The following is a 24949-nucleotide window of genomic DNA, read 5'->3' as shown; positions in this document are numbered from 1 at the left end:
ACTTTCCAGTGTTTCCTCTGATAAATACAATGCTATTGATTCATTAAAATCAAAGTCTACTTGAGTTAAAAGACTAGATCTAATAGCAGTAGAATCCACATGAGTGCCAGAGCCTGCTCAACCTTCCCTGGAGAACCGCTTGAAGGGGCAGAGGGCCCCATGTTATTGTTCGCCTGGGGCCCCCAAACTGCTAAGTTCGCCACTTAACACGTTGCATGTCACAAACAAGTTCTAGAGTTAGGGGTGGCACCAGGTGGTAGCCCTTGGCTGTGAACCCGACTGTAAGATTTTGCAAAGCAACACCAAATAAATAAAAACCTAAAGCTGCGTCTGTTTGTTTCCTACGATTTGCGCATCAGGAGTGGCCAGTTGCAATGTTAGGCCAATGATACAGATAGGATCTGAGGTACTACAATGGGATTTAGGCAGTGCAGCAATCCCAGAGTTCAAATATCTGAACTTTGGCGAGGTTGCACCAATCAGGGACTCATCTTTGGACATGTGATGAGTTCAATAACTCAATCAGCTTGTTACACTCAACTTATGCTCAAAACAGTGAGTGTTGGGCTTGGAATAATGGCACAAAAATCACTCTATAGGACGCAGCTCCTGCAGCAGGAGTGTACTGTAAAGCGTATGAACACCTTTTTGGACAGACGTCGAGCAACAGAGGAGACGTGGGCGGCGCGGGTAGGGCCTGCTTTGACCCTTTCCTCCCTGGACTCTCAACAGCTCCTCTTGAATAAATGACTGCTTATTTTCCTACCACACTTCAACATTTTTTTTCTCTGACTTTGACAGTTAACACAGTTAAACAGTGCAATCTATTGACAAGACTATAAATTTAAATCTAAAGCATTGTATGAATATGCGTTCCTGTTACTTTCCTTCTTGGAAATGTAATTTTACATGAAAACAAATTAGCAACTCCTTACAGTCACTTAGCAACCTCTGAGGTTCTGCAGAGAAAAAATCCTGGAGCTGCCCCTTTCTAGAATGACTGGGATCGCCTTTAATAAACCCTGACTGACTGACAGATTTATTTCTGACTGTTTTCTCACCTAACCTCCTGAAATCTTGTGTGCACATATGGGGAAAACTACAAAAAAGGCACTCCAAAGGAAAGCCCAAGTCTCAGGGGTTTAAAGCGACTTAAGGTTCAGTGCGCCATTTAACTGTATAGCCTAGCCGATGACTGTATATGAGAACTGGACCATGTGAGTGTGACTATAGAAAATGGTCCAACCAAATGAAGTCAATTCACTCACTATTTATTTCCAATATGGACGCCACCACATTGTAGCACATCAGTAAACCTACTGATTGATACGAATCAGCCTAAGTCATTGTTTCTATGACAACCGTTCTCACCAATCAGGAGCTTGATAGAAGTCCACATCCCTCCCACTTGGAAGCGATTTCAGGAGAATCTGTCAACCAAATGTTTGGAACGATTGATGTGGGGGAATACTATTATTAAGTTAGCATATAACTTTTTTGATTCAAGTTTGTAACTTGAATGATAAATTGAAAATACTTATAAGAGCTTTTATCTTCCATGAAGACCAAAAGCGTTTTACAATCTCAGTCCCATTCACACACTCCGCTGCCAAACACTGGCGCCAGCCTTCCACCAGAGGCACGGTGGGGTTCAAAAGGGTCTAACATGAGGGAAAAAACAAAAAAACACTTGCAGTCATTGTTTTCTAAGCTCCCCCACCACATATACCAATGGTACACCCCAGTGAGCTTCCATGACCCCCACCATCTGAGCATTGGGGTGTGACCTCATTTCAATGGAAAATCCAAGTCTCCACCTTCTGTTCCAAATTTAATGCAAACCAGAAGTGCCAAATGCTACAGTTCCACCAGAATCAACTAGACGCATGTTGCAGAAGGTCCATTTCCCTCTGAGTTTGGTTTACCACCAAAATCAATGTATGTACAGTTTTTTTAAACAACCTTTTTGAAGAACATTGTTTTATTTACTACTTGTTACAACAGTGGGCAGAATATTTTTTCATCTGCCTTTTTGATTTTCTACGCAAAAAAAGAAAGAAATTTGGAATTCTTCTTAGAAAATGGTTACTGTGAAATTACGAGAAAAAACTTGTACATTTATGACTTTAAAAGTTATTATTTTTTTTCTCATACATTTTTTTAAGACATACATTTATTATTTTAAATATCATGAATCTATAACTTTAAAACATCTAAATTTAAGAGAAAAAAAGTAATCAATTAGCCAAAAAAAAAAATCAAAGTTATCTTTTCATCGGAGCCGTGCAGACCCAGAGCATTTTGTGAACCTTTATTTCTGTATAGGTTTCAAAACAAATAAATATTTAACCTTTTGGTGAAAATCAATTTATTATTAGTGTTGCCGCTTTCCGGCTACACTAGTAAAATGTAAACGAAAGAGCTCAGAAACACACGTTTGGAGGACTCCCATGTTATTCTGCCCGTATCATTCACATACCCAGAAGTCCATTCGTCGCCTTATGTCATGTGTCTGTAATGCCCACTAGGAACACCAAAGGGGAATAAAAAAGGTTACATACTTCCCCTCCCCAAAATGAAACGTCCCGTTTTAACACAAAACAACAAAGAGAAAATAGTCTGCTACATTAGCTTAAGAAAATAGAAAATTCTGAAAGTGGGCCTCTTCAGACAGAAGCATCACAAAGACTTGGAGGATCTTGTCTTTCAGGGAGGAAGGAATGGTTGCAAGTGGACAGAGGATATCGATAGCTTCAATAACAGCAACTGTAGAGATCCGGCAAAGAACTAATCAATGAATAAAACATCAATAAACTATAAATCTGCTTACCTGTTCAAATCCAAGACAGTTTAACCAAATTGAGTTTAGTCGGTCTGCTCTGTTGCTGCACATGACGTTCACTTGTTGGACAGTAAGGATCTCGTAAATTCACGACTGTCTGCAATATTACTTTTTTGTGGTCTTAATACTCTGTAAAAATTTTAACATGAACTGAAATGTACAAAGTTTTAGAGTTGTTTGTTTTTTGTTGCAGGTGGGTGGATGTAGTGGTGGATCCAACAGAGCTTCCTTCTGGATTTTGTCCCAATTAAAAGCTCTTTCTAGAATGTCATTGAATTGGGAGGAGAAAGCTGTGGTCAACCTTCCAGGCTTCAGACTTCAGGCTTCATTTTGAATCCTATGCACAAAGTGAAAGAATATTTGACCATGAGCCGGGGATCACATCCCATCTGGGTTTTGGTCCTTGCCCTAGAGCGCTGGGCCCCTCTAATGTGGGTGAGCCTGGTCGGGCAACGTTTTCTAAGCTCCACATGAAGTGCTGTACATGTTTTTGTTTGTATGCCTGTGTGTGTTAGTGATGGGCACTTTCTTGGGAGCCGATTCTTCCGATTCGACTCCTGGTAAAGAATCGGCTCTTTGTTCAGAAAGGTTCAGATATTTGAGCTTGCGCTGTTGCCAGACCAACGTTCTGCGACGTTCTTTACCCCTAGTCCCTAACATTCCCTTCTCTCCTATCCTCTTCTATTTTTACCATCATGTCCAACAAAAAGAAATATATAATCAATATAAATAAAGTTTAGCCTAAATTACAAAAGGAGTTTATACAAATATACACCTTGTGTGTCAGAAAATCCACAACACGAGAGGCCTTCGGCTCCGATCTATTTGCTCAGGTGTTGGACAGGACAAGTTGAGACATAAATATTTGTCCAGTTAAATATGTCTTCGTATAAATAAATGTGAACATTCTTCATTAGAAGTAATCAGTTATAGTTACTTTCAGTAGTTGAAAATATCTATCAAACAGGAAAACTCAGTATTTCTGCAGCTTATTCCACCTGTTTGGTGTTTGTGTGAAACATGACACTGCACTTGGCCAATCATAATTACTTACCCTGTTGTTAACCCACCCAGTTTCCCCTTCTATCAGAGAGACGATTTATGGCACAACACCGGCCAATGGTGTATTTGGTTTGTACAGTTTATGAAATCATCTCTAAGTGATCCAGCGCATGCAACATTCTTTAATGGTAATAGTTATAAAATGAAAACAGTAGATTCCTCCGTTACACAATAAAAACCAATGAAAAATGCTGTTACTTTAAATGGTATTAATCCAAACAATGGAAATTCCAGACCAGAGTAACTTATTTTATTTACTTTTTCAAGGGTTATCAATTTCTCAGTAATGAAGCAAAATAAAGACATTATAATTAAAACAAATCTCTTGAAGACGATCAGTGTTTGAGATGCTTTTTTACACCTCCTTCACAGTTGTCAGGATGCTAGGGGTCTGCTGGAGTTTATCTCCGCTGTCATTGTGTGAAGATCAGGATACACCCGAGCAAGTCATGGACACATTACACTCACTCTTTGCAAAAGGCTCACACAGAATCTCTCAGTGATGAGACTTGAAGATTTCACAAACTTGTCTATTGTGTCAACCGGAAAAGATGGGAGGACTGGTGTGGCAGGTGGGGGGCCACTTAGTAAATTAGTTCCACCTGTACGCACCAGCTGTTCACCTGTAGAGGGCTTATAGAAGTAGGTTCTCTCTGGTAATGAGAATCTGCATCATCAACCCTCTGTGTCAGGTAAGGGCTGAGTTTAGCATGCAAGTGTTGCGCGTAGCCTCAAATGCTGCTTTTTTTCTCCGCTGAGCGTAGCCTCAAATGCTACTTAGAGTTGTGATTGTTCTGATTGCAGCCTCGCCCGTTGATTAGCGGGTGATGTTTGGCACTAACAGGAGCCGGGTAGATTCAGTGTTTGTTCTCCCTCCAGTTGGCTGCTTCTGGTCATCTTTGCCATGTTGTTCATGTCACAGGCCGTTCTTTGTTTTTTTTGTACCGCTTCAGTGACTCCTTTAAGCTGTCCACTGGAAGCTGCATGAACAGGTGTGGGTTTTTGTCTATAGGTATGGTTATTTTCTTGTATTTTATGTTTTTTTTTTAGCTGTGTGGTTGCGCTGCTGTGGTATGTCAAATCGCTGCCCATCCACACCCAGTGATGTGGTGTGACAGAATAGTGAGAACCAGCTGCTTTCTGACGCTCAATTGCCTCTCTCTTTTACTGGACCCCGAAATTTTCTTAACACCAGACGATGGAAGAACACCAGCCGATGTATGATGTGGCCTTGGCCAACGGGCATCAGGACTTAGCCTTGAGCTAAGCACAGTGCATTTGAGCTACGAGAGGGTTGCGTGCAGATTCTCGATCATCTCATTCTCTGTGCGGTTGTGGTGGTTTGCACCTTTCTGTTATTTTATTAGTGTTATTTGTATTAGATATTAACTTTTCTCTGCTTCCAGTGTCAGATGTTGCTGCACATACTTGTGTTTAAACCCTCCCTCTCAACAATAGGCTGAGGTAGGGGTGTGTATTGGCTATACAACACATTGCAATATGTGTCTCACAATGAATATCATAGATCCCATGACTCTATCCGAATGGTAGAAATTCATTTTATTTAAGGGTAACCAAGCAGGACAGTTGGAGGCTGACTCCGCCCACAGCCGAAATTTGAAAATCCAGGGCTGTGGAACAGGACTTTTATCATTACTGGAGCAGCAGATCATGACATGGGACTTCTGAAATGATGTGGAACTTAAATGGTTAGACCAATCACGAAGGTCAACTGTAGTACTTTGTTTCAACCTGTAGGGAGCAGCACACAGATAGTTTTTGACTATATTTTCAATGATTAAGCAAGTTTATTTTAATTTGGCAATGACCAACAGGCAGCACTTTTAAAACCCCATTCATAAAGATCAACAGCCAAAAAAAGTTGATTTAGGGTTTGGTTATCCTTTAATGATCACAACATTAAACAGAGCAACTGTATCTCATATTGGCTACAAGTTTCTTTTACCCAAGTAGATTCAGAGTGCCAATAAGTGGTCAGGGGGTTGATTGGATAACAAAATAAAACTCTAAACTACGTTTGCTCATAAAGAATTAATTAAATAACATCTTGTCAAGATTTTAAATCAATACAAGTATTCCCAGATGATACATCATCAAGTCAACCCCCACTCCCTACATCCCTAGGCCAAAGAAGTTGAGTTGTTGACCTGTTTTTTGTTTTCTGGTGGCTCCCTTTGACAGCAATTAATGGGAAAAAAACTAACCCTCTTTTTAGTTAACTCTAATGTTTCCGTTCCTTAAAACCCCTTGACGCCTTAATTTATTTCCAGCTATGGGAAGAAAAAATCACTTGCTTTCAAATAGTTGCTAAATTAAGGTAATTTTGAAGCCTATGTGGTTTGATACGTATATACACCAATGGGTTAAGGATGAACAAATAGCTGGCATGAGTTAAGATTGTAGAGTATAGGGAGAAAATGTGGATAAGACATGAAAAATTAACGCGTGAAGGTCTCATCTATTGAAGTGAAGGTGCCAACGATCATGCGCCGTGGTGTGAAAAGGGGCCAAGAAACTATAACAGTGGACTTCTTATTCCACAAGTTATTAGTTCCTTGGAGAAACCAAATGCTTTGCCCTATGTATTATGCATCAATAAAATGCTCGACTTTTTAATAAAGCAATTTATCATGCTAATTACGCTGTGTTAATACCCACAGAAAAAACCTCAGCACACTTTAGATTATGCAGTGAGAGGGAGGAGAGGGGCACAGAAAAATCATGATTTTTTTTGTTTTATGAAAATGGGCTTTTTATTTTCTTTACCATATACTAGCTTTTTTGATTCAAATTTTCAAAATAAAAAATATATGAATTGATCTCATCACGAACAATGATACCTAAAATAGCGTTAAAATGTAATCATGGAAAATCTGAGGAAAAAGCTGTGACAGTTTTTTTTTACCCTGTAAACTCATCCTCCCCTCTTTTTGAAATGGTACAACCCAGAAATCTCTCATGGATTCCTAGAATGTGGGTGTGGCTTGTTGGCAGCATAAATTTGTTAGAACACGAGGAAATGTGATGCAATCGGACTGAGTTACTTACCCACGTGATCCTATGAAAAGGTATACATGTCCGATATTTATTCACTCCTCCTGACACAAACATTTGTATGAAAAGAAGAAACATGCTCATTTGAGCTCAAAGTACTCTGTGTGGTTGACAGAATGGAAGAGAAAAAAAACAAAAAATTCATATCTGCTTGTCTTTTCTTTTGTTCGCCCTGTGGGAATAAAAAAAAAAAATCAATCATGCAATCACTGTTTATTTCACACGCTTTGAATACAGATGTGGAGGCAAATGTTCTAAATATATCTTTTTTTAAGATAGGCTTTCAAACTCTAAAAAATTGTTACACAACTAAAACTTGACGGTTAAATAAAAGGTTTAAGTGTAAAAAAGTTCAAAAATGAGTAAAAGTATAGAGGCAAACAGCTACATTGGTTACACTTGTATTTAACCCCCCTCATGAAATAGTTCATTCCAGTTATTTTCCATGACCTACATTGTTCTAAAATGTGGGTGGGGCTTAACTTCAAAGACAAATCCTGTTTTTTGTAGGATCTCTTGTCTTTTCTGCAACTGATGAGATGAGATAAGTACCGCAGTTAAAGGAACAAAGACTTCAGATTCTAAGTCATTTAATGGTGTTTATGCATAAGGATCTCTATTCCTGGTGTACTTTCCCCGCCTACCACAGCTGTTCCTGAGTGACGTGGATCTGCTGGAGCCAATCCGAGACGTTGTTGAGCAACAGGCAGAAAACAGCCGGGGCAGGTCACGAGTCCAACAAACAGCAATAGAGAAACAACACACTTCACGCACTCTTATTCAATCACGAGATCAATTCAGTTTTAACACAATAGAGCTAAGAATGATAACCTTTAACAAATCCTCCTGTGAAAAAATAAAGAAACATGGTTCGAGATTTTCACTTAATTTTGTTCTTTCTTTTTTAATGTATTTATTTTTCTCAGTCACCTTTACCTTCTGTGTCCAGAAAAGTTGGGTAATGTAGTTAAAAATGTATAATGTTACGTTAAACATCAAAAATAGTGAAAACAGGAAATTCATCCTTAGTTATACCAAACAGAAAAACACAATGAAACATCAAATATTAATTAGCATTTGGCTCTCTCACGCCGCTATCCCTTATTTTTTATTTTTTTTTTACATTTGTCTATATGTTAAACATGTCAAATTCTGTTTACAAACCTAATGGGCCAATACAGTTTTACGGGTGTGCTTGTGTGTTTTTAAGCACGATTTAAATGCTTATCTTTTCAAACCAAACAAGAGTGTAGCAGTCACTCTAGTCTACACACATCTATTGTAGCCATCACACTGCAGAAACGACTGCTTGGGGGAGGGGCACACAGGAAGCCACAATTTGTTCCTTTCTTATTTTAAGGACATTTAAAAAAAATAAAAACAGAACAAAATGTATTTTTTTTAACATACGTGTATATATGTTGAGCTTTAGACATCAAAATTTAGTGTTATTTTTTTTTAAGCAAGGATGAAAAGGATTTATAATTAATTTGTGAGCAATGTCTCTAAAAAATAGCATTATCTATAAATAGCTTAAAAACAGCAGGAAAAAAAAGATCAGAAAAGAGAGAATATCAATTTTAAGCTTCTCCCCCTGTAAAATAATGGTATGCTCCAGTAATTTTCCAGGAAACAGAGCCCAGAGCGTGGGTGGGGCCTAATTTCAACTGACAAGTTGTTAGCTGTTTTGTGTTTTCAACTCGCTGTCTGGTGAATTAAAGGTAGACATAATAAGCACAAGTTAAAGTTATTGTTTAAAATAAAATATAAATCTTCACAATCCTTTAGCAGAGATGCTGCTTTACATGTCATCCACCACGTTCGGTGGGCACCTCTTTTGTTCAGTGTTCATAGGCGTCTGCTGGAGCCAATCCGGGTTTTCAGCAGTCAAGATGCGAAAGAAAAAAAAATCTTGTTAGAATAAAAAGACTAATCAAACACTATATGTGTAATTTAACATTTTCTACCATTTTTAAGACATAATTAACATATTCTACCATTGTTTTTACATTCAACATGTGCTATTAATAATTACCCTTAATAGACTTAAATCATAGGAGTGCTGTGAAACATAGCGGCTAGCCCGAATGCTTACATATCATAGGTAGAGTCTGTGCGCGCATGTGTATGATGTGTTGATTTTATGCGTTGGTGCCAAAACACACAGCCGGCTGAACCAGCAGACTACAGAGGAGCTGTTTTGGGGGAGGGGCACACAGGAAGGCAGTTTTTGACTGATGCTTTGTTCTTTGTAGAACTTTAAATGAAACAAACAAATTAAAAAAAGAGAAATTTGTTATTCTTTGTGTAAATCATGAAGCTTTAAGACAGACTTTGAAATTAGATAAAACTTAATTTGACTAAAATGTTTGTTACTTTAATGCTTATTACAAAAAAAAAGCTCAAACAATGAAATTATTCTGTAATTTAGAAAAAATGTGAGAGAAAACAAATTTGTTAAAACTAAATGGCAACAAAGTGATTTCTTAAAAATGTATTCCCCCCTGTAGTCAGAAATGGTACGTTCCAGTATTTTTCCATGAGCCACTGTCCCACAATGTGGGTGTGGCCTAATTGCAACAGTAGCATTCAGCACTTTTTCTTTTTGTAGCTGTTCTTTTTTTTTTTAAAGCAAAAACAAAAATGTTGGAGGGCTAGTGTGCAGCTAAGAAACCAGAGGCTCTGTGGTTGGAGACTGACAGCAGAGACAAAAGTAATGCAGAGCCATTTGTATGAGACAATTAAAAAAAAAAAAAGTCTTTACAATCAAATTGCAAAAGTCTTCATGTTTGGGTAACATTCTGTACGACATTTAAAGTCGTTTTAATGTGAATATACCGCAATATGTTTTAGAAGCCATTCTGGTGGTGTTTCTTTATGGACTAAAGACAAATAAAGATATCATGGAGGGGTTTAAGTTCTATTCTGTAAAATAAAAAATTCAGAGGAAGTTTTGGCAAGGATAGTGTATCTTGAGTCAAAAGTCATTTCCATACTTTCCTTCCTTTTAGATGTCTTGGTCATCTTTTAAATAGTTGTTTTGCAGAAGCAGCCACACTTTTGACATAAATCAGTTGCATATTTTGTCTGAAGTGATTCATGGGAACTGGTAGTGACAGTTGCTGGGGACAAATTTACAAGAAAACTTCCCAGAAGCAGATTCGTTGACCCTGTAAAACCGGAGATGTCCCATGGGACACCAAAACAGCACAAGGTCTTCGGCATATCAGAAATCTTTGATTGTTTACGTGATCGACTTGAATAAATTGATTCTGATGCAGAGAAGAATGGCTTTTCATATCGGGTATGCACTTTACGAAGATGAGTATTGCATAATGACGCAAAGCCACTATTCTCTACAACAAAAATCAGTGGACTTACACGGATTGAGTAAGAACCTCTCTACTAAAGAGTGTGCATATTACCACAAGGTCACTTTTCTCCCCTTCAAAAAAAATGCTAGAATTACAATAATTGCGTCAGGGTAAGAAGAGTTACGGTAATTCGAAAAAAAGTAAAAATCTCCCACATAGAAAGGTCAAAGAGGCAGCGCAGATGAAGGAAACATGACTAAGGTTCATAACGTTTTGGCAGAAACACAAGACCATCCAATTATTGACAGAATAAATATAGATTTACATAAACATTCTTTTAATTGTTTTTTTTTTCTAGTAAAATATTAACTTCGCTAGGCCAGAACTCCGCAGCAGGACTGAAAAGGTAATAGAATCCTGTTTGTATCCTTTTATTTTCCCAGGCAGAGCATAAAACATTTGCTTAGCTTTGAACAAATACAATTTCTTGCTTGTAAGTTTGTTTTTCACCACTTTAATATGAATAAAATGCATAAGCACAGCAGTCTATGGTTTATTTTTCTAATCTTTTTGCTGTTTTCGAATACAGATGCCTGCATTTTCGCATGCAAGTGTTCCATCAGTAGAGTAGTCTCTTGTGCAAACAAATCTTAATGTTACTTAAGGCATTTAACATTGCTCTGACATGTTAGAAGTGCATTGCTTGTCTACCTGTATCCATGCAAGAAGCTCATTAAAGACACACAGATCTGATCTGAAGGCTGCCTTTCCTTAGACTACCACTGCAGTCCATGTCTGGTGTGCATGAGTGTGCGAGAGGGAAAAAACCATCAGGCAAGGAAGAGTGCAGCAACACACTCGTACTCCTATCACATGTTTTTTGTAGTAGGTACGTGCAAGGAGCTAGCAATGACACAGACTGCAGTTGATGAGATAGTGGAAAGTATTTATTGAGTCCAGGAGCGTCCATTTTGACTGTAAGCAAAGCTTCTCCCTCTGCTGGACTGCAGTGGAACTACAGCTTTTTTAAATCTAGAAGTGAGTCAACAAAATGGCTGCCCTGTGTAATAGAGATCAGAGGATAGCTACAAACAATACACCTGGTCCAGGTGAGGGTTTAGTTGTGTTGTGCAATTAAAAAGATGAAAAGTTGATCATATTTGGTGCAGTAAATTCTCTAAACATGTAACTATCGTTTGGTGCTTGACTACAGATGAGTCAATTCTAATGCACAAACATAGTCCAAATTATTTAACTTTGTCATTTCGGTTATATCCGAATTCCCTTTCTGCTCCCTAACTACTAAAAAACTGTGAGACTCTCTAGTGGGACTCTCTAGTGCCCTGGATTTGGATTCTTTTTTCTTTTTAAACAGCATCTATGATGTTGTTGATTTCCCCCCCAGAAAGATAATTTTAAAAAGACTATTGGTAAATCCACTCTGTTCTGAAGATGAAAATCTGGATGGTTTTTGAATATATATATTTTTTCACATGAAAATATTTTCAAATGCAATGCATTGCGGTCTATATTTGCCAATTTACTGAGCATCGATGCACACTGCTTTTTCGCAAACTTCTTAAGGACTGGATTTTTGAAGTATTCGGATAGCTCTACAAAACTGTGAATGCCCTGCATTGCTAACATAATTTTTTTTAGGCTGTGCTTTAAATAACTCCTCCCCCTGAATAAGTCCCTCCCCCTCAGCCGGGTATTAGTCTGTGAAGGAGAAATCGCTCACCCCTCCCTCCCCATGCTAATGTGGAGCTGTGTCTAGTCTGTGCCTGCACTGCTGGCTCTATGAGGCTGCGTCTAGCATCCTGCAGCTCAGCTTCTCCACACTGAGCTGCTGCTGCTGCGTGAACACACCGACAGGGGTGAGTCCTCTTCAGCTAAGCCGTACAAACCGACCGTTCAAGTTCTGGAGCTGTCCATACGTACCTCAGCGGCACGGGCACCACCTTCAGCGCCTCAACCAGAGGGGAGACTTAAGGAAAAAAAATACCACGAGGAGTACTGAAATTGAGGTCGATACACACGGCGCGAACGGCGGAGGTCTTTCACCGTCCAACCCCCACCGCAACAGCTGCTGACGTCACACCTTTTTTGTGTGCGCGCGGCTGCTTCGAAAAGAGGAGGAGCCTATTTCCGAGTTGATCCAACGGTCGGTTGGGACCGCGACCACCGCGATTCAGGCTGTGTGGCACAACCTCCATACTTCTCTGACCATCCTGCATGTCAAAAGTAGAGGTTACAGTCGCACCAGATCCCTAACGGATCCGGAAGATTTTAAAGCTGATAACAGAGAGAGGAGACGGAGCCGGCTGAAGATAATAGCAGTGGATAGCGGCCATCCGGTGAGTAATGGTACTGCATGTAGCTTGCTAGCAGAACACCCATCTTTTAGCCCTGACTTTTTCTTTTAATGTGATCCCCCCCTTTAATTTGATGCTGGGAAAATTTTTTGGGAAATACAAAAATACTGTATATAAGCAAAAGTTATATTTTGGGGACGTTTTGTGTGGGTGTTTTTTTGTTTGTTTGTTTGTTTTAACGAATGTGTGTTTCATGCTATCAGAAAATGTTGCTAGCTAGTTACCGAAACTTAAATTTATCATTAAAAATATCTCTTTTTTTCAAAATAAGATCCAACCTTTTGTTCCTTTCTTCAAATACTAGAAAAAACATGCTATGAAAGTTTTGGTTAATTTATTGTTTTTTTTTTTTTCAATCTAGTGCCTTTTTTCCTTTTTATTTATTTATAATTTTGAGTGTTTACATACATACATTATGTTTATTTTAAATAATATTTTTTATTCTCTTATTTGCTGCTCATAATTTAATACTGTATGTTGCATGTAAGATGGTACATCGCCCTTTATTATCATTTTCATTGTGACATGTAATGTTGAATTCAATGGAAAAGAAAAAGTACCCGAAACTCAGCCCGCCTCCTCTAGCTCCGCCCCCTCTTTTGCATTTTTCAAATCTGGGCTGAGTGGAGTCCGCTTGCACCTGTCCTGTTTGGTTACCCTTCAAGAAATAAACATTGATTTCGCCTAATGCAGGTTCATCTACAAATAATAATAATAATTTTACTCTCAACAATATAATAACTTGTTTAAAACAAAATTTCAAGGTTTTCTAAGAAATATAATTTATTTTGTACGATTTCTGGTTAACAACAATTAGGGGTTTCCCCCCTCTTTTTATTTTATTTTTTTTTATCATTTTTACAACAACTTCCGTTGATGTTAAAAGTTGTATTGGCAAAATTTAGTATAGTTGAGTTTGGCGACAAATTGTATTTCAGATTATGTCAAGAAAGTAGTTTTTCAGACGCAAGATTTCCTCTTTTTTTCTCGATAAAAGTCGCCAAAGCGAATGCTATATGTTAGCCACTATTAATTATTGTTTTCTACACTGATAATTGAATTGACACGTATAGGGGGGCAAGAAAATATGTATGCATCAGTCTTTTACATATGCTGTCTTTGACCAAGAAGAAGCAGCAATTTTAAAATCAGCTCCACAGTGGTGACAGTTAACGTAGAGGCACATTAAAGGTTGGCATTTGTCTGATTTGTTGGTCTGGTGGATGGGATTTAATATTCATCCAAATGTAAAAAAAAATGTTAATGATTTTTTTATAGTAATGTACAAAAAAGTACATTCTTCATGGACTGATAAATGTGATTTATTCTCCCTTACATAAAAACTTAGAGGGTCATGCAGGAAAGACTCAAAAACTTGCTAACCCAGAGAGGATAAAGCTGCATTCCTTCCATGCTCCCCCCTCTTGGTTCAAAGTGGTACAGCCCAGTAATTTTCCATGCACCACAATGCACTAGAATGTGGGTGTGGCCTAACATAAATATCGATCCTTAGTTAAAAAATGATTTTTGCTGTACAAAACCATATAAATTGTGTATGTCTGTTTGAACTCTAATATAGTGATGAGTGTCAAGCTTTTATGTAAGAGCAAAAAACATTGAGTCAGATTGCTCACATTTCTGGAGAAAAAAATCAATATATTGTTCATTTGTAGGAAAAGAATCAAGGCTAACAGTTTCAGATATGTAAAAACTGTTTCTGAAACTGCTAGGGTTTTGTTTATATTTTCCCCTCCCCCACATCTTTAGTCATCTGGCCTCACGTGGTCCATTATCATAGTCCAGTCACCCGTTTTTTTTTTTCTTTTCTTTCCCGAAAGAGGAAGTACTCGTCAAGAGGTGCCACCCACTTTTTTTAAAGCTGTTTTGTAAATTGTGAGTGACCATCTTTATGATAATACATTGATTAGGTGATCAATGTGTGCGCAAAGTTTACTGCATTTGTGAACATATTTGTCTATATACATGAGGGATGTTTTGGTTTGTGGTATGGCTGAACTGACATATTACATTAAAGCGCAAAAAAGGTGTTTGTCAGGCCCACTTGTAAAAGGCCTCCCACCCCCACCCCCCAGTCTTGTTTGCACAGCTATGTTGTCAAATGTAAACTTGCTTTCTGTAGCTGCTAACCTATGGCTGCTATAGATGTGTAAAAGCTCAAACTCGTTTGTTTAAAGACTAACTCAGGCAACGTGGATTTTTAAAAAAATGTTCTTGAGGCATTTTCCTCGTAATATAGGGCATGTATAAAACAAATCAAGCTTAAATGGTATTTCTGAGCATTTCTTTATTTAAATTGTTGTGAATTGGGAGCAGCTGAAAAAATTCTGTAGGGAAAAACTTGTATCCGTGACCTAGTTGCTACAATCGGCAGGCCACAAGCTCTCTGCTCCACTCCATTCTTATTCATCCACTTGCAGACCAACAGATCCATGTACGTCTTTGTTTTCCTAATCTGACTTGGGATCTGGCTCAAAACTGGATAGGTGTGAGGTAGTGGGAGAGCGTTTAACAGATAAGATGATGAGAAATGGGACTTTTGTTGCTCAGGTATTTTCTGGATTCTTCTTCATTCATACCCTATGCTAGGTGAATAGCTTTGTACGCTTGTAGAGACCTGTTGTAAATCTAAATGCACATAGCTAATGGACACATTGGATTTATTGCCATCTATCATTTGTGTTGATAACTAAGCTGCTTTAAACCTGTTAAGTATTTAAGTATTAACTTCTGTTAACATATTCTTTACTATTCTACTAAAACTGCCAGTTGTTTGATCTTATTAACATTTTTTAGAAAACTAGCCACAGTGTTTCTTTTCAAAAATTTTGATCTTTGTTGGAAATCCTCTAATCACAACACACTGCGAGTACAATATAACTTGTTTACCATTTCTAGCGCTAAGCAATACATTATGATATGGGCAAGCTAGAATTGATGAGCATTTTTCTTATGCGCAAACACTGAACTCTAAAGCCTTGGAGACTTGTTCTCTGGAGTGACAAACCATTTTTTTTTTAATATTTTGTTTAATGCCAATCTAACTGACTAGTTTAAGTTTAATGGTTATCAGTACAATGGTTCCCATATGACTCCATTAGGGCAAGTGCAAATTTTGGAGGCTGTGGTGTGAGATTTTATTTGTAATTTTTTTTAATCAGTGTATTTGACCCCTTGTTTCCAAAAAAGGGAAATATACATTTTCTGCTTTTCTTTTATATTTTAGATGTAACTGGAAATCTGGAAAAATCTGTTTCTTCATAAATAGACTGTTTTGAGAGTAGCCATTTTCTGGTTGAGACCATGGCTCTGACAGGGGCAGGATTTGGAGCTGCAGGTGAAGACGAGGTTCTTTTGGGGGGTGATGAGGGATGAATTGCAGGAAAATGCAGGGATGGTTTGGACATTTTGAGAGGAGGGACAGTCGGTAAGGAAGCCATGAGAAAGACCAAAAAGGAGGTCCGTGGATGTAGTCAAGGAGGGCATAAAGGTGGAAGATGTGATGTGGCAAGAAGCAGATGATAAGGTTTGATGGAGGTTGTTGATCCACTGTGGGGACCTCTAAATGACCCAACAAATAGGCAAAGGCAAAGAATTACCTAAAAATCCAATGAAGGTGAAGCAGCCATGTTTTGTAGTTTAGGGGTTGAGAAAGCGATAGAGGGAAGAGCAGGAGGCAACTCGAAGATGTTGAGGTTCTCTTTGGTAATTGTGAGGATAAATATGATGGGGTATGAATCCCTCAGGGGAACAGCTCATGGTAGATGTTTTCCAGATGCATGCTGGGAAGCAGATTGAGATGGTTTTGACATTTTGAGAGGAGAGAAATTAATTATGTTGGTAAGAGGATGCCGAGGTGGGAGCTACCATTAAGGACGCCAAGGGGAAGACTTAAAAGGAGGTTCTGGGATGTAGTGAATGAGGATTTTAGAGTAGTTGGTATGACAGAAGATTGTGGGGACCCTTTAAGAGGGCTTTTAAAAAGATAGTGAAGAGGTACTTTTTAAAATGTGGGAACTAATTTGGTGGTGCTCGCTTCCTGCGCCACCTCTCCAGGGGTTAGAGACACAAAGAATGTCCATTAAACATGGGTGAGTGTTTTTGGTGTGGAAGAACTTGACTGTCTGGTGGAGATTCCTGACAAAAATCTCTTCAGATGAATTGGAGTAAAAGCGACAGACTAAACCTTCATGCTCAACATTCGTGTCCTTGTGAAAAGCCTTCACAAAGGAGTTGAAGCTGGGGTTGTTAGAAGGATCAAAGACAAGAAAAGGCTATTTAGTTGATCTATATGTTAAGGCAGTTGGGTGAATACATTAAACAGTTGAGTTTTGGAATTATTAAAATCTCACCACCAAGCAAAGGGGGGAAGTTGGGAACATGAACATGGAAATAAAAGCTAATCCAGTCTACTATGATATCGCAATAGTTTTGTAAACCCATAGGAAATAGGGTTGGGCTGATGAAATTGATTAATCGATATGAATCGATCCAAGCTTAATAGATCAATAGTTATTCCATAAAAGTAGAGATTGATCTAATGCATAAGTCCGCTAGCTTAATGCTATAATGAGATTTGGGATGGGATGGCTAATACTAACGCTCGATCAACCTAAACATACATTTCTGACTAAATGAACATCTTTTTATATACGCATAAGCATACATTTTCTAAAATATTTTAAGAAAATATTTTGTATTAAGTAACCATTTGTGGTCTAAAGCAGTGGGCCCTAACCACCAGACCATGGAGACCACGCAGAAAAAACAATAAATTCTACCTTTTTGTTTGAGTCTTGGAATTCTTTTGTTTTGAAAAATAACCAGATTCTTTCAGCTACACCTTCGACCCTTGAGGTAAAGGACTACATATTAACAATCTTTTTTTCTGAAAAATGTTTTAGTTTTGAAAATCGACCAGATTCTCTCAATTACACTGAGTCACTTGAACAGCAAAAGCAGTCAAACGGTGTGTAAAACGAGAAGTTTCATGAGGAACCTTTCTTTGGAAATGGATGGGATAAGTGCAGGAACCGAACAACAGGTGATTCCCACTAAAGGTGGGACAAAATATCGATATGGTGAACTATCGCGATAGTTCAACTCATGAACGATTATCGGTCCTCTCTTTCCCTGAATCGGTTTCGTAAAATAATACCAAAAAGTCCACCAGGGAACGCTTTGCGTGAGCACGATAGTGAAATGTAAGGATGTCGTAACGAACCCGTCATTAATTTTGACCAGACCAATACGTTTTTAGCCTAAATGCCTAAAAACATAGTTGCGTGGGTACAGTGTGAACATGGAGTGTACTTTGCTACTATTCCACATTCAGTGGGGAGGGGCGGGGCTCACCACCTGCTCCTCATACAGATGAAAACGTACGCGGGAGGCAGAGCAGCCGTGACTGAAAAGGTCTGAGCTGTGTCTGTATTTTTCTAAAGTAGAAGCAGACAGCACGCTGTGTTTTTAGTGAAACATAGCATGGATTGTGACGGCGGTAACCGCAGTAACCTGTCCAAACACCGGGCTAAAATCCACCTGATCCTAGCAGAGAGGTACACAGCATCTGACCGTTCAAATGAGACGTCTAGCGGTGTTATTCATCCAACAGGTGTGTATGCTAGCGGTACGCACGTGGACCATGTGACTAAAGCGTTGATTATCAAAGATAAGTGCAATAAATTTTAATAAAAGGAGGGGGAATGAATGTGGATACCAGCACTGTAAAGTAACAATATTATAATATTATATTATAAAAAACAGGCTAAAAGTTCATATCATGCCTCAATAATAATCAATTATCTGACATAAAATTAATTAAAATGCAGCATTATGAATTTTTATTTCCACATTTATTGCTGTTTGAAGTGAGAAGGTTATTTGATATACTCTGCATTTTGGTTCTTAACTGAAGCTTTGTTTATATTAGTCACCTTAAAATGTATGTAATTATAGTAAAGACACATTAGTATTTATTGATCATTTTATTTCAATGTTGGATAGAGCATTACATGAACATATTGTGAGTGTTTTAAATTGTTCTAAAAGAAGGTTTTGAAAAAAATAAAAAGATACATTTGTTTTACAAATAGTTATATATCATAGATTACCAAGGTAATATATTGATTATTGCAATGTTTGCCATATAAGGATACTATTGATATCGTGAGTCATGTATCGTGAATCGCATCGTATCGTGAGTTACCCTGAGATTCCCAGCCCTCATTCCCACACACTGTCTGTTTACATAGAGATGTGACTCACACGAAGGAATGTAGTCTTTCAAATGGTCACAGTCTCATCTCAATCTCATCCATTCAGATTCACATTTCAGATAAGTTGTGAACACCCGATTTGTGCAAGTACCTCTAGGAAAAAAAATTTAAAAGAGGAGCGGGGTGGATTTGCCCCATGTGTGCAGGTAACCGCACACGGGGAGACGGAGTATGGCTAACTAAATGGGTCAATAATCTCCAGGAAAAGTGTTGTAACAAAAAAAAAACAGTCTCTGGCCACGAAGAGCGGCGTCTCGTGTTGTCCCAAAACAGGCGTAAAAAGCGATGTTTTATCGCTTTAGCCCATCGAACGCAGTGTTTTTTTGTTTCACATACGTGCTTGAATAAAGTGGCTACAGCCTTAGTTCTTTTTCCATATCCCTCTCATGGCCGAGTGGTTAAGACAGTCATACTACTACACAACTCAGTCCTTTCAATGTTGTCACCCGGGTTCGAGTCCCGCGGTCGCTAATTTTTTTTGCTGTTACAACAAACTTAATTCAGTAAGTTTGTTATTCCTTTAACCGCAGATGCTGCTGTCAACATGTAAATAAGACACGCTCTTTAACTCTTCACATGATCAATGTTAATCAACTGATTTTGATGATGCAAAATGCAGCTTTTTGTATTGGCTGTGCACCGATGTGCAACACATTACCATGTAAAGTATTGTGTAATGTCATAAAGTCTCTTTTCTTTGCAACAGAATTAGCTGAGCTACGTAGATTGCATGGGCAACTGTTACTAGACTTTTTCTCAACTTCTGAATCTATTTGTTCAGTTCACCTTTCGGCACAGGTCGCCAAAGCCACATTTGTTTTGGCAGAGAGTTTTGGGCCGGCTGGTGCACTTCCTTATACAAGCCTATATTTCATCTGGGCTGGGGACCGGCACAGGGAAATCCAGACTCTGGCCTCTTGAGGCGACATAGTTGGGAAGTAACAAGGGGGGTTTTGCCTAGGGACTCGCATTGGAATAAGCTCATTGCACTGCATATGAAACAAACACTGGTTTCCCATGCACCAATCCAAGCCAACTGAGCCAACTTAGCCATCAAGCTGCTTGGCGTCGGAATCTGCTGGAATTACAATAATTGCGTAAACAGTTTAAGATTTACAGTAGTTGAAGGAATGTAAACACTGGAGCTAAATCTCTGGTGTTAAAATGGTTAAACTTTCCTTTAAAAAATAAAACAAAAAGACATTGTTGTAATCAAGTCTTTTGGTGCCAACTTCATTACCTCCACTTAGGATTTTTTTTTTCCTTGTATACTTCTCAGAATGGATGCAGAATAGTAAAAAGCTAGGGTTAAAAAAAAATAAAAAAAACCCGCAAACTTTTGCCAGCAGCTCCTATCTGCTAAAAACCGAAAGCTGCTTATTTGTCCGAGAACACAGTTGTTTAATTTTTTAAAGTTTACTAGACCTCACATCCGAGGAAAACATCAGTAGACACTTACTCCTGAATTGCGGAGTAGATCCATCGTTTTGACATACTGATTTAGCAAGTACTAAAAGATAAGATGTAATTAAAACCTTTTTTTTTTTAAATCCTTTTTGATTAATTGCTCACCATTATCATTATTTCTTACTGTAGGGCGCACCAGTCTTATTTTCAAACTTATTTGATATATAACGCCAAACTATAAGACACATCGTGCGAGACAAAAAACTCATAAGTCTGTCAGTCAGACTTTATTAACTGGGTAGACGGTAAGTCTATAATTTGCAGCATGTTAGCTGTTTTACTGCATTTGCAGTACCTTTCACTCCCAACCTTGTTTGCAACACTTAAAAAAAACAGACTGATGGTGCCTTCACACCAGCGCAATTCACACAACAGGGTTGTCTTGTTTCAATGTTAAGTCATTGTAAAGAACCGACCTGAGTTTTTGCGGTGCTATTTGAGCGTCGGGGGGGGGGTACTCTGGGGGTACTCAGGTACTCTGCTTTTGGGCACTTGATGTTTTCAGTGAATTGATCAAAGGGTAAAAATAAAGATTAATTATGGCCGCCCAATGCGAGAATTTTTATCCTGAACTTCCATCCATTTTCTATGTAATGGTTACTGTTGGGTGATGGCGGGATGCACCCTGGACTGGTCAGCGGCGACCTGTCCATTCCATGGGGCTGGAACGATCAAGTTTTGACGTTGGCCTGCTGCCTGTTGGACCGCTGACCAGGAGCCTCCAGAGCTAGTAAGTTCTGCTGCTCAGGGGCCGGCAGAGCTAGCCAGGGTCGTTGCCCCAGGTGCCGGTCCCTGGATAGTGGAGCTCGCTATGCTCGCCTGCCGGCAGTTGGCTGCCCAGCAGTCGGAGAACACCTCTTGAGTTGATGCTCAAACTGGGCCACAGACCGACAAAAGTAACATTTAAAACGGCCATAACCTAGGCGCAGTTCCAGCTCCCGCCGAAAAAGTGAAGTACACCGCTATGGGAGAGACTCTGAATGATCTGGTGAATCCAAACAAGGTGATGTGCTCTCCAGCATCTCTGAATAGCTCTTCAAAACATATAAACCCAAGTTACCATCCATGTTTTATGGTTTTTATGTTTCATGGAAAAAAAAGAAGCCCAGAAAAACTTAGGTGGTTGCTCCGCGGCTGGGGTGTCAAGGTGTCGAGCAGTAAATTTGACACTTGTCAAAAGAGAGACAGCAGACGCTAATTTAATACTCGAAGTGCATCCGGTGCGAGTGCACCATGATGCCTCTAAAATAAACGTTACTTTTACAATGCTAACCCCCAACCTTGTTAGTAACGAGTAAGAAAAAACGACAGTCCATTTACCACAGTCATAACAGCCATACTTATTTTTAACACATACAAAAAAACTGACATTCATGGCAGGTTAATAAAAAATACGCCCTCTCCCAATAACAGCACTGTGTAAGCTGAATTGCAAACAATGTAGTGATAAACAAGTTATAAATTTAAAGTTGTAAAATGAATTCAATTGAATTGTGCATATAAATATATACTAGTTTTGCTTTTTTATTTTATATTACTGTTCAAGGCAGAATACATGTATTTTAAAGTAATTGTTGGATTAACTAAAAGATCTGAATGAAATTGAACAGCTGTGGCAGCCATTTTGTGCTTTAGGATTTACTGTAGAAGCGGGGGAGGGGAAGTGTTAAATAAGCTAGTTTGAAGACCATTGTTGAAGAATAAAAGCAGACGCTGTTAGTTTGTGCATATTTTTAAATGAAAAAGTATTATTTTTATTACTTTTTTGCCCCCCACATGTGTGCTACAGGCGAAAAAAAAAACCTGGAAAAAGTCTTTATTTTTAGTGTTTACTTTTGGATGATGATGACACCACCACAATTATTAAGGATCTCTGTTCTTATATATAAAAAAAGAAAACAAAATACTGCAATAGAAAAATAAAGAAAAGACACAAACTGTATCTGCCTGAAAAAGTACAGGAGATTGCTTTTTCTAGGCCAAAGGTGGCCCTTTTTCCAATTTAAAGAAAACTTGAGTTTTCAAGACTATCTATTTGTCTAGTATGAATTGGATACATTATTCATTCTTGTGTGTAATTTCTCTATTTTTCTGTTATGATCGTATTTCATGTTTCACCTTTAGTGTTAAGAATCCCTTTTTTTAGAATGGTTCAGTCCATCCCTGGCAGTAAAACTCCAGTGGGAAGCAGATTGCAGTTGTGGGGGAGGGGTATTGACGCTCTGTGTCTGCCTGTAGACCTGGATTGCGTGGAGCTAGCTATAGCTTGATCATCTAGTCTGACATTTATTTAAATATCTTAGTGGTAGCTGAATGTTAATATTGTCAATGTTCTGTAATTAAAAGTTTTTCCTTGAAATTTGTACTGACTTGAAAGCTTTTTCACTTGCACTCAGTTGTATTATTTATGTTGAGCCTTTGTAAATATTACAATGTGTTTGTGTAGCTACACTAAAAAATACTTTGCTGCGTAATGCTAAAGAAAAGGCAGCATGTGCTCAATTGATTCACATGGAAGCTCCTGTTTCTGCGCGCCCCGTCCCCCTCCTATTTTTCTTCCCCTTTTTCCTTCTACAGCTCTCTGGCTAGTCCTTGGTTTTCTAGAAGAGAGTGGAGAGGGTGGGGGTAGACAAAAAGTGCGTACAAAATTTGAGCAACGGACAGTTGGAAGCAGTGCTTTAGCTGTTTTTCTTTTCACTGTAAAACTTTACCTGTTGGGATATATCACCTCTCATTTAGAACATCCTCACTTTGCTTAGTGCTATTGTCAAAATCTAACGGTATTGTTTGATCAGTAGTTTTCTGTACGAACTATGAATTCTGAATAGTATGTCATTTATTAGGAGTAATTTTTTCTTTAGTGGTTTATTTAGTTTGGGCAACGACAACATTGAAAAATGTGAAATGTCTTGTTACATAAAAACTATCAGTTAAGCTTGGTGATAGGAACTACAATAACATGTTTTTTGAAATATAATTCAAAAGTAAAGCCCTGCCTATTATGGTACCAGGTATTACAAAATACAAATATAACTTTTTTGCATTTTTATTCAAGTTCCTCCCCTCAGTTTCAGTTTCCAAACTTCTCATTTTGTTTACATTTTCTGGATTTAAGTATGTCTCATACAGTGGAATGAGTCAAAGTACTCTCTCTTGCATGGATTGCCGCTCTTTTCATCAAACTGACATCCAGAAAAAAACTGAGCCGCACTGACGCTCACAGCCCTCTGCTGTCCAGACTTGCTGCTTACCCTGCCCAGGCATGTTCCTGGAAATTAACTTAATAGAAGAAAACACCAGCTCAGTCTATAAATTCCAGGTTTAACATTAAGCTAGCATAAATGTCTTGACTCAAATTAGTCTTGTTTGTGGTAGAATGCTCTCTACCTAACCAAATTATATTTTAAGCTAGTTTTGATAAATATTTTCAGTCTTTTCAAAAGAGTATTGCTTTTGATGCTTTATGCAGTAGTTTAATAGTTTTCTTGTGTGGCAAAAGGTTGAGAATATTTTGTTAAGTGTTGCAGCCAAAGCTCTGGCTGTGTACAGCAGACCAGGTGGCCATTTTGAGTTTCAGTGAATCCAGATGCAAGCAGTCAGTGTGGGGGAAGGGAAGAGTGCGCACCATGCGCAGTAATGTTGGAATGCAGAAACTGCCTTCATAAATTGACTTATTTTAACCCAGTCTTGTAGGCTAATATTAGTTTACTACTTTTTTTCTCAGTGTTTTGATAATGTAAATAAGTAAAAGCACTCATCTTACATTTTTCAAATGCTACGTAAACATGTTTGTTACTGACAAAAAGATTGAGGTACTTTAAACAATTCACATTGTAAAAAAAAAAAATGCAATTCGACTAAGTTATTTACTGAGAAGCCCCAGGGACCTAAGGCAGCTCTAAAACAGTGCACTCAGTGTGTGTCTTTGAATGGAATAAGGTAAAAAAAAAAGTTTTTAATCATGAAATTCTAGCTTTTTAGTGGTTATAGAAAAAACTGAGCTCTCACAACCACAAACCAGAATTTGGAGTGGACTGAAGTGCGGACAAGACTTGTTATGTGCCTGTTCTTTTTAGTGGGCGGAGTTTGCTATATGATCTGCCCTTGCCTGTCCTCAGCATGCTGTTCGCAGCAACACTGGTGGCCATTTTGAGTGTCTGCAGTAGCAGAAGGGGGGATGGGCAAAGAATGGATTGTAACTCTTTGGTTACTCTCACAAAAGGAGAATAATAGGGTTTTTTTTTTAAGTATTTGATGAAATTAAAGTAGATATCACATTTAGTCATTTTTTATTTTATTTTTTTCATAAAAACAAAAAAATAAAACTTTACTCTGGTGAAAATTAAAGGCACAAATCTTAAATGACTTATTTATTTATATCCTTTGTATTTTTTAAGTTTGTGCCTTCAGGAAAGAATCCTTGTTTTTAAAAATAACCCCCCTGTAATCCAATGGTTCAGTCCAGACAACAGCTACCCTCCCTGCTGTGGGAGCGGCAGGGTGGATTGAGTCTGTAAT

General features: G+C 38.3%; 1 protein-coding gene and 1 long non-coding RNA gene across 2 annotated transcripts in view; one reads left to right on the top strand and one right to left on the bottom strand.

The window, feature by feature from the left end:
• Positions 1-4833: 4833 nt before the first annotated feature.
• Positions 4834-11855, bottom strand: LOC118599060. Its single transcript, XR_004948342.1, has 2 exons — positions 9075-11855; positions 4834-8837 (listed from the first exon to the last, which is right to left on the bottom strand). It is a non-coding gene; the product is annotated as an uncharacterized LOC118599060 (long non-coding RNA).
• Positions 11856-12071: 216 nt separating this feature from the next.
• LOC112157224 (activating transcription factor 7 interacting protein) overlaps positions 12072-24949 on the top strand; it is a 30295-nt gene continuing 17417 nt past the window's right edge. The window contains exon 1 of the mRNA XM_024289845.2: positions 12072-12650. The gene's annotated coding sequence lies outside the window, so the exon portion shown is untranslated. The remainder of the gene's footprint in view (positions 12651-24949) is intronic.

Source organism: Oryzias melastigma, linkage group LG1 (assembly GCF_002922805.2).
Source record: "Oryzias melastigma strain HK-1 linkage group LG1, ASM292280v2, whole genome shotgun sequence".
NCBI classification, from domain to species: domain Eukaryota; kingdom Metazoa; phylum Chordata; class Actinopteri; order Beloniformes; family Adrianichthyidae; genus Oryzias; species Oryzias melastigma.
The sequence above is the reverse complement of the archived record's forward strand: the minus strand, read 5'-3'. Positions and strand labels throughout refer to the sequence as shown.